This window comes from Salmo salar, chromosome 19 (assembly GCF_965601325.2).
Source record: "Salmo salar chromosome 19, fSalSal1, whole genome shotgun sequence".
NCBI lineage: Eukaryota > Metazoa > Chordata > Actinopteri > Salmoniformes > Salmonidae > Salmo > Salmo salar.
In genome coordinates, this window is record NC_138309.1 from 6981780 (window position 1) to 6999104 (window position 17325).

Sequence of the window (17325 nt, forward strand, 5' to 3'; positions counted from 1 at the left end):
ACCTTAAAAATACTATTACTTCAATTTCTCAAACATATGACTATTTTACAGCCATTTAAAGACAAGACTCTCGTTAATCTAACCACACTGTCCGATTTCAAAAAGGCTTTACAACGAAAGCAAAACATTAGATTATGTCAGCAGAGTACCAAGCCAGAAATAATCAGACACCCATTTTTCAAGCCAGCATATAATGTCACCAAAACCCAGAAGACAGCTAAATGCAGCACTCACCTTTGATGATCTTCATCAGATGACAACCCTAGGACATTATGTTATACAATACATGCATGTTTTGTTCAATCAAGTTCATATTTATATCAAAAACCAGCTTTTTACATTAGCATGTGACGTTCAGAACTAGCATACGCCATTTTTCTCGTAGAAAAGCGATAATATTCCGACAGGGAATCTCCTTTTCGGCAAACAGAGGAAAAAATCCCAAAGGCGGGGGCGGTCGGGGTCACGCGCATAAGCCCAGTGTCCCTTGATCGGCCACTTGAGAAAGGCGATAATGTGTTTCAGCCTGGGGCTGGAATGACGACATTCTGTTTTTTCCCGGGCTCTGAGCGCCTATGGACGACGTGGGAAGTGTCACGTTAGAGCAGAGATCCTTAGTAAATGATAGAGATGGAAAATAAGTTCAAGAAATGGTCAGACAGGCCACTTCCTGTAAAGGAATCTCTCAGGTTTTGACCTGCCATTTGAGTTCTGTTATACTCACAGACACCATTCAAACAGTTTTAGAAAATTTAGGGTGTTTTCTATCCATATGTAATAAGTATATGCATATTCTAGTTACTGGGTAGGAGTGGTAACCAGATTAAATCGGGTATGTTTTTTATCCAGCCGTGTCAATACTGCCCCCTAGCCCTAACAGGTTAAACTACAAACCTCAGATTTCCCACTTCCTGGTTGGATTTTTCTCAGGTTTTCGCCTGCCATATGAGTTCTGTTATACTCACAGACATCATTCAAACAAACATAAACTTATGCATATCTTAGCTTCTGGGCCTGAGTAGCAGGCAGTTTACTCTGGGCACACTTTTCATCCGAACGTTAAAATACTGTCCCCCAGCCCAAATAGGTTAAGAACGTTGGCTAAACTGGAACACTAGTGTGAGCCCATAGCAAATTAATGGAATCGAACGTTCGCAGAGCCTGTTTTGGCTGGAGTGATGCTTAGAATTCAATGAAAAATGTATCCTTTTTTATTTTTTAACTACAATCTGTTCGTCGGACGAAACTGGGGGAAAAAACTACTTGTGTAGAATGTAAACATCCGCACCTCGATGGTGTCAACTGTGCTAGCTGCACATCCATAGGCATACAGTTATTTTTATCCTCTACTACACAATAAGCAAGTAAATAGTTAGCTAGCTATGTTTCTTCAGCTGCATTGTAAGGCAAGCTTACACAATTGTACATTTCAATTTGCGATAAATGCTTTAGCTAGCTAGATTCTTTACATCCACTGTTTCACAAGACGAGAGCCTGGTTTGCTGGTTTTCTCAGGAGTCCCTAAAACATTAAACAGCACTCCCAACACAAGCTAGCTGGCTAATGTTAGCTAGTAAGATAACTTGCTAAGATTTTTGTAAATTAACTTTATGACCAAAAAAATATACACAAACGTTTGTCTCTACATTAACTAACATTCCTCTCAATTGTACATTTTGTCAGCCATCTTCACCCAGGGACGGGTGGCTCACCTCAAAAAATCGTCATTGGGACCACTCTATATGATTGGTCATATAAAAACCTTGAGACCGAAATGCACAATGAATGCTCTAACTCCCCCTTGTGGTGGTCTAGAGCAATGAAGCCCTGACGCTAGGTACCTCTAAGTCCTGCGGTGCAAGCTCGCAACTTTTAGAGGAACCACTGTACACGGTAACTGTAGGCAATAATTATGAAGGGATCTCCAGTTGCAAGGTATCTGTAGGAATATTGAAGATAATGTAATTATTAGAATTTTACATCGCCAGGTCATTGTGGATTACTAAAGTATAATATCTATTATAGCAAATCATGATAATGTTGGATAGATAGGTGCATGTGCGCACATGTGCGTATGACATTAGCAGGATCATATCAAGGATAGCATCACAAATTAACACATAAATAACACTTGATGGATGCACATGCTGTGTTAGCACTGTTACAAGATCTAAATGAAAACGACTCAGAAGGTGGGGAAGACATTAATAATATCTCTGATAACTATTATTCTAATTCTGAGCCACAGCCGAGGCCTAAGTGCTAAAAAGTGTGAACGATGCGCACTGAGCAGGTGCCCGTGCCACCACCAAATTAAACGGTGAGAGGCAGGAGAGTGGAAAGGACGGCATCGTTGGGACAGAACGAGCCACGGTCCGATTATCAAAACAAAATGTCATCACTGAGAGAGCAGGCTCTACATCTCAAGCAAAAAACATAAGCAACGCACTCACCAGCTTTTGTTGTTTTGTGACATGGTACGGCACATCAGGCACTGTACTGTGACTGACGTGCACAGGGAGCAAGGAGACACTGCCTGGTGTACAGACTAGTCAAATGTTTGGATTTATTTCGATTTCAAGGCACACTAAACCAGCATGGCAACCACAGCATTCTGCAGCGATACGCCATTCCATCTGGTTTGTGCTTAGTGGGACTATCCTTTGTTTTTCAACAGGACAATGACCCAACACATCTCCAGGCTGTGTAAGGGCTATTTGATCAAGGAGAGTGGTGGAGTGCTCCATCAGATGACCTGGCCTCCACAATCACCCGACCTAAACCCAATTGAGATGGTTTGGGATGAGTTGTACCACAGAGTGAAGGAAAATCAGCTAACAAGTGCTCTGCAGATTGTTGGAAATGCATTCCAGGTGAAGCTGTTTGAGAGAATGCCAAGAATGTGCAAAGATGTCATCAAGGCAAAGGGTGGCTACTCAAATATACAATCTATTTTGACTTTTTTAACACTTTGGTTTGGTTACTATATGATTCTATATGTGTAATTTCATCATTTGGATGTCTTCACTATTATTCTACATAGTAAAAAATAATGAGTAGGTGTGTCCAAACTTTTGACTGAATATTGAAACTCCGAATTAGTATTATAAATATTCTCTTACCTTTACTGATCTTCGTCAGAATGCACTCCCAGGACGGCTACTTCCACAAGAAATGTTATTTTTGTTCGATATAATCCATATTTATGTCCAAATACCTGTTTTGATTAGTGCGTTCAGATAACTATCCAAAGGAATAATGCGCGAGCGCAATACCAGAGACAAAAAGTCAAATAGTTCCATTACCATTCATAGAAACATGTCAAACGTTGTTTACAATCAATCTTTAGGGTATTTTTAATGTAAAAATGCGATAATATTCCAACCGGACAATAGCGTATTCATTCCAGGAGAAAAAGAAGGAACGGCGCACTCGCCGGCTCGCACATCACCAAGCCCTTTGTCCTCAGGCAGTCCACTCATTGACTGAGCTACTATTTTCTGCCCAGTAACAGGAGAAAGATGAAAAAACTTTCTGAAGGCTGTTGACAGCCATTGGAAGCCTTAGGAAGTGCAACGTGACCCCACAGACACTGTAGTTTCGATAGGGATTCAAAAGAAGAACTACAATTCTCAGATTTCCCACTTCCTGGTTGGATTTTTCTCAGGTTTTTGCCTGCCATATGAGTTCTGTTATACTCACAGACATCATTCAAACAGTTTCAGAGTGTTTTCTATCCAAATCTACTAATAATATGCATATTCTAGTTTCTGGGCCTGAGTAATAGGCAGTTTAATTTGGGTACGTTTTTCATCCGGCCGTGAAAATACTGCCCCCTATACCTTAACAGGTTTTTAATGACAAATGGAATGGCCGATAATTATGCAAATTACTTAACAATAAAATTTAAATTGGGCCTAACTGAATGTTGAGTTTGTTTTCATTTAGAACAACAATAGTGTAATGAGTTTGTGTTATGCATATTTATCAGCGTTGGCGCTCATGTTAATAATTTGACTGCTCACCTTGCGGGTTGATATCATTCTCTTTTACATTTTACATCGTAAAAAGAAGCTGTTACTATGGCTGTTACAGTGACTGTATTACCGCCACACCGGCAGGCACGAGCCATGATGGCAGTCAAATTCCAGGTGTCTGTTTAGTTACGGTAAGTAGACTTCTCCAAGCTATGATGCTGCTGATGGTCATTAGTAGCCTGCCAAACCTCCTCTGCCTGTTACTCAGCACTCTATTGTCCCCCTAATCATTTTGACATCAATGTAAATGTACTCGAAAATCTAATCAAACACTTCACGAGAGCGTATGAGCTCATGTTGCACAACATTTCTATCGGCTTTGCAATTGCAGGAGAAAACAGTGATGGCCTCTATTAAAAAGAGTAGGATCCATCAGCTTTCAATAGGCTAGGCCTACTATATTTATCAACTTTCCTAGTATTAAGCACATTGTTTCTCTTTACAACAGTATAGCCTACCTGGCTGGCATGAAAATGAACCATGGGAAAAGCATCCTCCATTTGCTATTTAAGTGCATAGATGACATGTGTTTATTTCAGAGACAGGTGCATAATGGTCCCTTCTAAATCAAAACAAAGTTCACACTTATTTTTAGTATATGTAAAGACAAGATTAAGGCCTATATGTTTTGATAAGGTTTTATCACAACTAAAGTGGCCAAATACCTTCTTAAAATGAAGCACATTAATCTGCTTTACAATGAGTGTACAGCCTAACTGGCATACATACACAGTGCGTGAGTTTCAAGTTTGGGGATGACCATTTTCACCATATAAATGCACCTTTATAATAAAAGCATTACATGCATAAATGCATTTGTGGTCACTTTTGAGAATGGTGTTTTCCTGCTAATGGAGCATTTGCGCTTATTGCCTACTGCCATGTGTGCATTGCTGCGCTTATAATGTGTAGAAATAGCCGACTCGTTTGTCAACATTTTAAGCTTAACGTTCTGATCTGTTGCGTCAGGCTTATTGCTTAAAACAGTTTTTTTGATGCTAGTGGTTGTATTAATTTGGGATCTAGAGCATCCCACCACTGTCCCAAACGGTTTGCAATATGTATTTCTCGCACAGAATAGAATGGGTCAACTTTTGTACTATGAGGGATAGTAGATTGACATAGGCTAGTGCTTTTGCTTTTCATTAGGCCTACTCATCTTGTAGGCTGACAAAAAGTAAATGTGGACAGTTCTTCCAATATCTTCAATATGCGCCTCGGAATTGGATAAGGACGCACGCAGTTGCGTCCCCGATGTGTCTGTCTTCACTTGTACCCTGTGAGAAGGCCCGATCACATGATGGAGAGGCATGTGAGTGAGAGGTGCTTCGGCATGCTGCCGGGAGAAAGGATTTATAGTTATTATACTCAGCCCAAGGACAAAACGGCCACTGGTACAGCCACACAAAGGAGATGCAGCCAGGAAATTTGAGGCATTATCAAGTGCTTGTCAAATTGTGAATGAGGCACAGATGAAGTGTGTACAGCCTGCACAAAAACCAAGCTTAATGAGTGGGAAACAAACAATGCCAGTCAGCTTGCACAGCCGGCCCATCGAAACTACATCTAAACTATACTGAAACTAATTTTACACGAGTTAGCCTATAGACTAGATTAAATCTATACTAATCTGATGAGTGACAATATTAGGCCTACCAGTAGAAAGAGTATAGTGCCGTTTGGGTATTAAATTATTATAATTGTTTTAATTGAACCTTTATTTAACTAGGCAAGTCAGTTAAGAACAAATTCTTATTTACAATGACGGCTGAGGAACAGTGGGTTTAACTGCCTTGTTCACGGGCCGAACAACATATTTTTATCTTGTCAGCTCGGGGATTTGATCTAAAACTGGCCCAATGCTCTAACCGCTAGGCTACCTGCCGCCCCAAATATTGTGTATACATACATACATGCATGCATGCATGCATGCATACATGCATGCATGCATACATACATACATACATACATACATTTTACAAATGTGCCATGTATGTATGTATGTATGTTTTCCCTGTTAAAATAAAGGTAAAAAAATAAATATATATATTGTTTGAAATGAGACACCTTAGGTCATTCATAATACATCCACAAAGACTATACCATGTGACACTGTACTTACTTTAAAGTCAGACACCTTTGCATATGGGAAGAGCAAGATGGCGCCAACAGAGAGGGTCGCCTCGCTTCTAGTCCTTAGGAAACTTTGCAGTATTTCGTTTTTTTATGTATTATTTCTTACATTGTTAGCCCAGAAAAGCTTAAGATTTGACTTTAAAGGATCTTTAGGGTTGAGGCGTGTAGGCTTAGTCACCAGCTGGGTTAGGTTTAGATCATTACATGTTTTTTTTTAGATTGGCAAATGCAAGCTTCAGACAATCTTAATTTAGGTAACGTGTGGTAACTTCTGATTTAGTAAAAGACGACAACAAACTAGTTAACTCCTCTAGTGCACAAAGGTTAGTCGAGGGAGGATGGTAGACCCCTATGGATACATCCCCTTGTCCTAAAGATATTAGGACAAGGGAAATGGATTTCAGTAAAGAGACAGAGAAATTATTTGTTATAAAAATGGCCACTCCACCACCTCTACCCTGTCTGTCAGCTCTGAACGCATGATGATTCCCAGATATCCAAGTTTCAGTAAATACCAGAATGTCTAGATACATCTGCGTAGCCCAGATCTTGATGTAATCCACTTCAGGAAGTAAGCTCATAGTGTTCAGATGCATCAACCGAAGTCCTTTACGATTTTTAAAGTCACATGGAAACTCCTACTCAAACAACTTACGTTCAATAGGCAGTTGCAGGCCCTGTCTGATGGTTGATATGTGACCGACCAGCTCAAATCGGTCTTATGTAGAAAAATTTGAAGTAGTTTTTTTTTTTTTTTTTACATTGGATAAAAGTAGAGACTCAGAGCTACAAAATGGTATATCATGCACTGCATTTTTGAGGAACAATGGGAAAGTAATTCTGGTTTGAAAGTTGACAAACTTGTAAGCTCACTTTTGAGAAAATGGCCTTTTGAGTGCTTTGGTATGTACTAGAGAGCTCTCCTTTGTCTACAACCATTCAACATTGTTCACACCCATCTCTTTAAGTATTGTCATGTGCTAAACGCTGAGTAGTGTAGTAAAGATTAAGACTAAACATTGTAAAAGTAGTAGCCTACAATAAGGAAAGATTCCAGGTAAACAAAGTGTCCAGATAAAAATATGTTGCACATTTTAGATGACACTTACCCAGACACACTTGTCTAAATTGATGGGTCATGTGAAAGAAATGCTATAAACCCCAGCCATATCTTGCTAAGTGGATGGGTCTCTACAGAAGGTGTAAACCGTACAGCGAAATGGTTACTTGCATAGTAGCAATATCAGAAATAGATAGTGTCAATATAAATAAAATCATATACAGTATGTACAAGAATAATAACAATATCAGTGATAGATGAGGTAGTTATATGCATAAAATCAGGGAAAAAGTGTCTGAGCAGCAGGATAAAATATAGTAGCAGCAATGTATGGCGTGTGTGTTAGGAGAGATTCATTTGAATAGAAGCACTGCAGATAATACTGGTGACTGGTCCGACCAAACCACGCATGAACAAGGGACTCTATATTCGGAGAGACAGTTTCTGTCCTGCCCTGGACTTTGGTGCAGGGCATGTGATGTCCATAGCGTCTTCGTCGCAAAACTCCCTGATCTTCTCAAAAACATACTTCTGTCCAGCTGTGTCCAGTCCAGGTGGTGCTTGTACAGGCAGACCATCTATGGGAGGAAGGATGTCAGCGTTGTGCAGTAGTCTGAAGTCTGGTCCCGACTGAGTCCGAACGCTCCTTGGCGACAACAATACCAGGCTAAAACAGGAAATAACAAAAAAAAAATGAAGACATTACAAACTTGCACGACATCAATAAACCTCCCAAGTTTAGATAAGAAGAATAACCTCATACAATGCAAGGAAAATTATATTCACCTGAAGTGCTGGTACTGCTTGAACTGTGGCAGCGGCCTGAAGTACGGAGTCAGGTGTTGTTGCCAGCCATAGCTTTTCACCAGCACCTTACCATCCTCCAGTCCAACCAGCTGTGGGATGTTGACCCCGGTCACAGTGCTGTCCATCACAACACCAGCAATCTCAGACTAAGTGTTCACTCTGGTCTTTCTGAAGTGCTGCTTGATGAGTCTGGAGCACCAGTCGGGGGCAAACTTGGTGTGGCCTGTGATCAGGAAGTGAAGGTCCAGACTGTGGTGGCGCTTGTGCATGGTCCACCAGGCACAATACCAGAGCACAAACTTGTTCTTGTTTTGGCCACTGCAGTTATCACAATTCAGGTCCACACGTGTTTCGCCAACTCCGTATTTGGTGAAGAAATGGTGCATGTAGTTGACTGCACTGCTGCCTTTGCTGGATGACATGCCTTCATCAATCAAGTAGTTGACTTGTTATGGTATTCCTTCACAGCAGACACAGAACAAGCCGCACTTCCGATGGGTTAAAAAGTTGATGGGACCTGGCTGCATAGCGTCAGAAGGATAGTGCACCTGCAAACAACAAAAGAACATTAAGATAAGTTCATGAAAAGAAAATGTAATGTAAAACGTAATAATTTTTTATGTATCATTATCAGGTAAGTTTCACTTACCTCCAAATGTGCAGAGCATGATCCGTAATAAATACAAATACAATACTGCATACAGAAACTGAAATGGTCCACCCACCCACAGACAGTGTGGTGAAGAAGGTGCAACAGCGCCTCTTCAACCTCAAGAGGCTGAAGAAATTTGGCTTGGCACCTAAAACTCTCAAACTTTTAGATGCACGAGAGCATCCTGTCGGGTTGTATCATCGCTTGGTACAGCAACTGCACCGCCCGCAACCGCAGGGTTCTCTAGAGGGTGGTGTGGTCTGCCCAACGCATCACCGTTACATTGGGCAGACTGTTAAATAGCCATCACTAGCACAGTAAGGCTGCTGCCTATATACATAGACTTGAAATCACTGGCCACTTTAATAAATGGAACACTAGTCACTTTAATAATGTTTACCTATCTTGCATTACTCTTCTCATATGTTTATGCTGTATTCTATACTATTCTACTGTATTGTAGTCTATGCCACTCTGACATTTCTCGTCCATATATTTATATATTCTTAATTGCAATCCTTTACTTAGACTTGTGTGTATTGGGTATATGTTGTGAAATTGTTAGATATTACTGCACTGTCGGAGCTAGAAACGCAAGCATTTCGCTACACCCGCAATAACATATGCTAAACACATGTATGTGACCAATACAATTTGATTTGATTTGAAACATCTTGGAAACTGGAAGTGATAACACACCTAAAATGATAACACACAGCCCGACTACACGTACCTCTGGAAAATACAGAAATAATGTGAGATCAATAAAAGTAGTGCCAGTCATGTTGGAGGTCAATTAAATAATCAAAACGTGTTATTTATGCTTTACATACCAAGTGTTGTCATTTATTCCTTGTAGAGATACCACACTGCTGCTTTTGTCACATGGGATGGTATCAGCTTTCCATCGAAGTGTTTGTGTCCTGGGTGGCGTCCTGGTAATGCTATTGCATTATCCTCTGCGTAGTTGTTGAAGTTCACCACTCGCTGCAAGTCCTCATGCTTCAGGTGTAACATGTCCTTGCTTGGGCTAGCTCTATTTTTGATGGGAGGCATTAGACCATTCTTGTTGTATGACTGGCGAAGGAGAGTCAGGCGTGTTCTACTGATGCTGAAAGACAAATTCCAGATACAAATATTTTGGCATTATTATACAATAGATAGCCGTAATCGCCGTCAGACACACCTGGCTATTTTGATGGGTCATGTAATCATCTGGCGAAGTGGAGTCTTTTGTTTAGACATGCTAGCTAAACAATGAACCATAATCCTAATCCACATTAGGCTATAACTAGCAATGCAAAATGGAATTCTAAAATAACATTACTACACACAAATCAAAAACGTAGCTAGCGAGAAAGCCATCTAACGTCAGCTAGCTAGCTAACAGTCAGCTTTAACTTGGGGTCTTTTGTTTAGCTAGCCCTATGTTTAAACAATGAACCATAATCCTAATCCATAGAGTACTAGCAATACAAACCGATTGTCATAGCTAGCTAAAGTTAACCAAATAGGTTCAATGTTAGCTAGCTAACATTAGGCTATAACTAGCAATCCGGAATTGACATTCTGAGAGATCATTACTACACACAAATCATAAACGTACTGTTGGCTAGCTAACAGCATGCTTTAACTTCCAATGAAAACAACTTTCTGACAAAATTTGAAACGTATAATATCTGAAACTGTAGCTAAACTCTTACCCGTATACAGTTGAAGCTGGAAGTTTACATGCGCTTAGGTTGGAGTCATTAAAACTCGTTTTTCAACCACTCCACAAATGTCTTGTTAACCTGTTAGGGCTAGGGGGCAGTATTGACACGGCTGGATAAAAAACATACCGATTTAATCTGGTTACCACTCCTACCCAGTAACTAGAATATGCATATACTTATTACATATGGATAGAAAACACCCTAAATTTTCTAAAACTGTTTGAATGGTGTCTGTGAGTATAACAGAACTCAAATGGCAGGTCAAAACCTGAGAGATTCCTTTACAGGAAGTGGCCTGTCTGACCTTTTCTTGAACTTCTTTTCCATCTCTATAATTTACTAAGGATCTCTGCTCTAACGTGACACTTCCCACGTCGTCCATAGGCGCTCAGAGCCCGGGAAAAAACAGAATGTCGTCATTCCAGCCCCAGGCTGAAACACATTATCGCCTTTCTCAAGTGGCCGATCAAGGGACACTGGGCTTATGCGCGTGACCCCGACCGCCCCCGCCTTTGGGATTTTTTCCTCTGTTTGCCGAAAAGGAGATTCCCTGTCGGAATATTATCGCTTTTCTACGAGAAAAATTCGTAAAAATTGATTTTAAACAGCGGTTGACATGCTTCGAAGTACGGTAATGGAATATTTAGAATTTTATTGTCACGAATTGCGCCATGCGCGTGACACTTCTTTACTATTTCGGATAGTGTCTGGAACGCACGAACAAAACGCCGCTATTCGGATATAACGATGGATTATTTTGGACCAAACCAACATTTGTTATTGAAGTAGCAGTCCTGGGTGTGTATTCTGACGAAGACAACAAAAGGTAATCAAACTTTTATAATAGTAAATATGATTATGGTGAGTGCTAAACTTGCTGGGTGTCTAAATAGCGAGCCCGTGATGCCTGGGCTATGTACTTAGAATATTGCAAAATGTGCTTTCACCAAAAAGCTATTTTAAAATCGGACATATCGAGTGCATAGAGGAGGTCTGTATCTATAATTCTTAAAATAATTGTTATGCTTTTTGTGAACATTTGGTCAGACAGGCCACTTCCTGTAAGGAATCTTCTCAGGTTTTTGCCTGCCATATGAGTTCTGTTATACTCACTCACAGACACTATTCAAACAGTTTTAGAAACTTTAGGGTGTTTTCTATCCAAAGCCAATAATTATATGCATATTCTAGTTTCTGGGCAGTAGTAATAACCAGATTAAATCGGGTACGTTTTTTATCCGGCCGTGCAAATACTGCCCCCTACCCTAGAGAGGTTAACAAACTATAGTTTTGGCAAGTCGGTTAGGACATGTACTTTGTGCATGACACAAGTACATTTTCCAACAATTGTTTACAGACAGATTATTTCACTTATTATTCACCATATCACAATTCCAGTGGGTCAGAAGTTTACATACATTAAGTTGACTGTGCCTTTAAACAGCTTGGAAAACTCCAGAAAATGATGTCATGGCTTTAGAAGCTGCTGATAGGCTAATTGACATAATCTGAGTCAATTGGAGGTGTACCTGTGGATCTATTTCAAGGCCTACCTTCAAACTCAGTGCCTCTTTGCTTGACATCATGGGAAAATCAAAAGAAATCAGCCAAGGCCTCAGAATTTTTTTTTTTTTTTTAGACCTCCACAAGTCTGGTTCATCCTTGGGAGCAATTTCCAAATGCCTGAAGGAACCACGTTCATCTGTACAAACAATAGTACATAAGTATAAACACCATGGGACCACGCAGCCATCATACCACTCAGGAAGGAGATGAGTTCAGTCTCTTAGAGATGAACATACTTTGGTGAGAAAAGTGCAAATAAATCCCAGAGCAACAGCAAAGGACCTTGTGAAGATGCTGGAGGAAACGGGTACAAAAGTATCTATATCCACAGTAAAACTAGTCCTATATCGACATAACCTGAAAGGCCGCTCAGCAGGAAGAAGCCACAGCTCCAAAACTGCCATTAAAAAAAAGCCAGACTACGGATCATACTTTTGAGAAATGTCCTCTGGTCCGATGAAACACAAATAGAACTGTTTGGCCATAATGACTATCGTTATGTTTGGAGGAAAAAGGGGGAGGCTTGCAAGCCGAAGAACACCATCCCAACCGTGAAGCACGGGGGTGGCAGCATCATGTTGTGGGGGTGCTTTGCTACAGGAGGGACTGGTGCACTTCACAAAATAGATGGCGTCATGAGGAAGGAAAATTATGTGGATATATTGAAGCAACATCTCAAGACATCAGTCAGGAAGTTAACGCTTCGTCGCAAATGGGTTTTCCAAATGGACAATGACCCCAAGCATACTTTCAAAGTTGTGGCAAAATGGCTAAAGGACAACAAAGTCAAGGTATTGGGGTGGCCATCACAAAGCCCTGACCTCAATCCTATAGAAAGTTTGTAGGCAGAGCTGAAAAAGCGTGTGCAAGCAAGAAGGCCTACAAACCTGACTCAGTTACACCAGCTCTGTCAGGAGGAACGTGCCAAATTCACCCAACTTATTATGGGAAGCTTGTGGAAGGCTACCTGAAATGTTTGACCCAAGTTAAACAATTTAAAGGCAACAACGCAGCCACTGCTAGCTAGCCAACTCTACCAGCGAGCAGTACTGTATCATTTTAGTCAACAAGATTTTTGCAACGTAAGCTTAACTTTCTGAACATTCGAGATGTGTAGTCCACTTGTGTAGCTAGCAAACTTTTAATCACTTCTGCGTTATGAAAGGTACCAGACATGGACACGAATGATCCATTGGTAGTTTGTTGTAACCAAGTATTGGTAGTAACCGTGTGTTATTGGATGCTAGCATGCTAGTTAGCTACGGCGTCATAGGACACGGTGCACTGGAAGAAGCTTGTACCAAGTTATCTAGCTGAATAAACTAAGTTTGAGCCTATACCTGGTAACATTGAACCACTGTAGTTTACATCAATTATAATTTCTAAAGTGGAAGTTGGAAAGTTATATTTGAGTGTCATTGAGTGCTCATTCCAATCTCCTTTGCATTAGCGTAGCCTCTCCTGTAGCCTGTCAAGCATGTGTCTGCCTATCCCTGTTTAAATTTTTACATTTGACATTTTAGTCATTTAGCAGACGCTCTTATCCAGAGCGACTTACTGTAGTGAATGCATACATTTCATACATTTTCTTTTTTTTCTGTGCTGGCCCCCCGTGGGTATCGAACCCACAACCCTGGCGTTACAAACACCATGCTCTACCAACTGAGCTACAGGGAAATACACAGGCCACACAGGCCACCCAAACACTTCACACCGCGTGGCCGCTGCCACTCTAACCTGGTGGTCCCAGCGCGCACGACCCACGTGGAGTTCCAGGTCTCCGGCAACCTCTGGAACTGCCGGTCTGCGGCCAACAAGCCAGAGTTCATCTCAGCCTATGCTACCCTCCAGTCCCTCGACTTCTTGGCGCTGACGGAAACATGGATTACCACAGAAAACACTGCTACACTTACTGCTCTCTGCTCGTCTGACCACGTGTTCTCGCATAACCCGAGAGCATCTGGTCAGCGGGGTGGTGGCACTGGAATCCTCATCTCTCCCAAGTGGACATTCTCTCTTTCTCCCCTGACCCATCTGTCTATCTCCTCATTTGAATTCCATGCTGTCACTGTCACTAGCCCATTCAAGCTTAACATCCTTATCATTTATCGCCCTCCAGGTTCCCTTGGAGAGTTCATCAATGAGCTTGACGCCTTGATAAGTTCCTTTCCTGAGGATGGCTCACCTCTCACAGTTCTGGGTGACTTTAACCTCCCTACGTTTACCTTTGACTCATTTCTCTCTGCCTCCTTCTTTCCACTCCTCTCCTCTTTTGACCTCACCCTCTCACCGTCCCCCCCTACTCACAAGGCAGGCAATACGCTTGACCTCATCTTTACTAGATGCTGTTCTTCTACTAATCTCACTGCAACTCCCCTCCAAGTCTCCGACCACTACCTTGTATCCTTTTCCCTCTCGCTCTCCTCCAACACTACTCACTCTGTCCCGACTCAGATGGTATTGCGCCGTCGCAACCTTCACTCTCTCTCCTGCTACTCTCTCCTCTTCCATCCTATCATCTCTTCCCTCTGCTCAATCCTTCTCCAACCAATCTCCTGATTCTGCTTCCTCAATTCTCCTCTCCTCCCTTTCTGCATCCTTTGACTCTCTATGTCCCCTATCCTCCCGGCCGGCTCGGTCCTCCCCTCCTGCTCCGTGGCTTGACGACTCATTGCGAGCTCACAGAACAGGTCTCCGGGCAGCCGAGCGGAAATGGAGGAAAACTAGCCTCCCTGCGGACCTGGCATCTTTTCACTCCCTCCTCTCTACATTTTCTTCCTCTGTTTCTGCTGCTAAAGCCACTTTCTACCACTCTAAATTCCAAGCATCTGCCTCTAACCCTAGGAAGCTCTTTGCCACCTTCTCCTCCCTCCTGAATCCTCCTCCCCCTCCCCCCCCCCCCTCCTCCCTCTCTCGGATGACTTCGTCAACCATTTTGAAAAGAAGGTTGACGACATTCGATCCTCGTTTGTTAAGTCAAACGACACCGCAGGTCCTGCTCACGTTGCCCTACCCTATGCTTTGACCTCTTTCTCCCCTCTCTCTCCAGATGAAATCTTGCGACTTGTGATGGCCGGCCACCCAACAACCTGCCCGCTTGACCCTATCCCCTCCTCTCTTCTCCAGACCATTTCCGGAGACCTTCTCACCTTGCTCATCAACTCATCCTTGACCGCTGGCTACGTCCCTTCTGCCTTCAAGAGAGCGAGAGTTGCACCCCTTCTCAAAAAACCTACACTCGATCCCTCCAATGTCAACAACTACAGACCAGTATCCCTTCTTTCTTTTCTCTCCACAACTCTTGAGCGTGCCGTCCTTGACCAGCTCTCTTGCTATCTCTCTCAGAATGACCTTCTTGATCCAAATCAGTCATGTTTCAAGGCTGGTCATTCAACTGAGACTGCTCTTCTCTGTGTCACGGAGGCTCTCCGCACTGCTAAAGCTAACTCTCTCTCCTCTGCTCTCATCCTTCTAGACCTATCTGCTGTCTTTGATACTGTGAACCATCAGATCCTCCTCTCCACCCTCTCCGAGTTGGGCATCTCCGGCGCGGATCACTCTTGGATTGCTTACTACCTGACAGGTCGCTCCTACCAGGTGGCGTGGCGAGAATCCGTCTCCGCACCACGTGTTCTCACCACTGGTGTCCCCCAGGGCTCAGTTCTAGGCCCTCTCCTATTCTCGCTATACACCAAGTCACTTGGCTCTGTCATATCCTCACATGGTCTCTCCTATCATTGCTACGCAGACGACACACTATTAATCTTCTCCTTTCCCCCTTCTGATAACCAGGTGGTGAATCGCATCTCTGCATGTCTGGCAGATATATCAGTGTGGATGACGGATCACCACCTCAAGCTGAACCTCGGCAAGACGGAGCTGCTCTTCCTCCCGGGGAAGGACTGCCCGTTCCATGATCTCGCCATCACGGTTGACAACTCCATTGTGTCCTCCTCCCAGAGTGCTAAGAGCCTTGGCGTGACCCTGGACAACACCCTGTCGTTCTCAGCTAACATCAAGGCCTGATCCTGTAGGTTCATGCTCTACAACATTCGCAGAGTACGACCCTGCCTTACACAGGAAGCGCCGCAGGTCCTAATCCAGGCACTTGTCATCTCCCGTCTGGATTACTGCAACTCGCTGCTGGCGGGGCTCCCTGCCTGTGCCATTAAACCCTTACAACTCATCCAGAACGCCGCAGCCCGTTTGGTGTTCAACCTTCCCAAGTTCTCGAACGTCACCCCGCTCCTCCGCACACTCCACTGGCTTCCAGTTGAAGCTTGCATCTGCTACAGGACCATGGTGCTTGCCTACGGAGCTGTGAGGGGAACGGCACCTCTGTACCTTAAGGCTCTGATCAGTCCCTACACCCAAAGAAGGGCACTGCGTTCATCCACCTCTGGCCTGCTCGCCTCCCTACCTCTGCGGAAGCACAGTTCCTGCTCAGCCCAGTCAAAACTGTTCGCTGCTCTGGCACCCCAATGGTGGAACAAGCTCCCTCACGACGCCAGGACAGCGGAGTCAATCACCACCTTCCGGAGACACCTGAAACCCCACCTCTTTAAGGAATACCTGGGATAGGATAAAGTAATCCTTCTACCCCACCCCAAAAAAGATATAGATGTACTATTGTAAAGTGGTTGTTCCACTGGATATCATAAGGTGCACCAACTTGTGAGTCGCTCTGGATAAGAGCGTCTGCTAAATGACGTAAATGTAATGCTACCGAATACTAATTGAGTGTATGTAAACTTCGTACCCACTGGGAATGTGATGAAAGAAATAAAAGCTGAAATAAATAATTCTCTCTACTATTATTCTGACATTTCACATTCTTAAAATAAAGTGGTGATCCTAACTGACCTAAGACAGGGAATTTTTACCAGGATGAATTGTCAGGAATTGTGAAAAACTGCGTTAAAAAGTATTTGGCTAAGGTGTATGTAAACTTCCCACTTCAACTGTACATTTGGGATGAATGCTTTACGGCAGACTTAAATTAAATAAGTTGTCCTGTGTTGTTTGTTGCTTGGCCCATTGTTGTATCAAGTCACTCTGGTTCACACTGACCGTGTGCCATAAGAATCTTCTTAAGCTTCATTCCCCACACGAACTCTGACCATTTCACTCACCCTAGCAGAGCTGGTTAGGCTGTTTTCATGTTATCCAGAGCGTTGGTGACTAACTGTGCTCCTGGCAACAATTTAATTAATTTTTTTGGCCTACGTTTACAGATACTGACCGTTTTCAACCAGTGTTGAGCGCTCGTAAATTCATCAGTTATTCTGCGCTCTGGTACACTCAGCCGAGAGTGCTCTGAAGCAGTTGTTGCAGTGATGTTCTTTTGAAATG

The 17325-nt window shown here is 42.7% G+C and overlaps 1 protein-coding gene and 1 non-coding gene across 7 annotated transcripts in view; one reads left to right on the forward strand and one right to left on the reverse strand.

Annotated features, from left to right (window-relative positions):
• ccdc186 (coiled-coil domain-containing protein 186) overlaps positions 1-17325 on the forward strand; it is a 149773-nt gene that overhangs the window by 56142 nt on the left and 76306 nt on the right. The window lies entirely within an intron of this gene.
• trnat-ugu (transfer RNA threonine (anticodon UGU)) lies at positions 13578-13660 on the reverse strand. The gene has a single exon. It is a non-coding gene; the product is annotated as a tRNA-Thr (tRNA).